Here is a 309-nt window from a genome sequence, read left to right on the forward strand (position 1 = left end):
GCAATGTAGGTCTAGATTAAAATATTAAACAAAAATAAAATGTGTAGAACTTTAATTTTTTTATCAGATAATAATCAAAACAATTCAACCTGGTCTCCTTTAAACTCAACAAAAATGCTAAGAACAACATCTAAAAATCCAAAATTAGTATTTAATAACAGTCATCAAAAACAATGTGAGTTTTTATAATTTTAAATAAAATATTAATTTTCTGCTACGCGTAGACATTTAAATATGTACTACAATGTCTTCTTAAATATTTGTAGCTAACAATAAGAAACATTGCATGACCTCAGCTGGTGAAAAGTT

Source organism: Acyrthosiphon pisum, unplaced genomic scaffold (assembly GCF_005508785.2).
Source record: "Acyrthosiphon pisum isolate AL4f unplaced genomic scaffold, pea_aphid_22Mar2018_4r6ur Scaffold_20865;HRSCAF=22350, whole genome shotgun sequence".
Taxonomy (NCBI): domain Eukaryota; kingdom Metazoa; phylum Arthropoda; class Insecta; order Hemiptera; family Aphididae; genus Acyrthosiphon; species Acyrthosiphon pisum.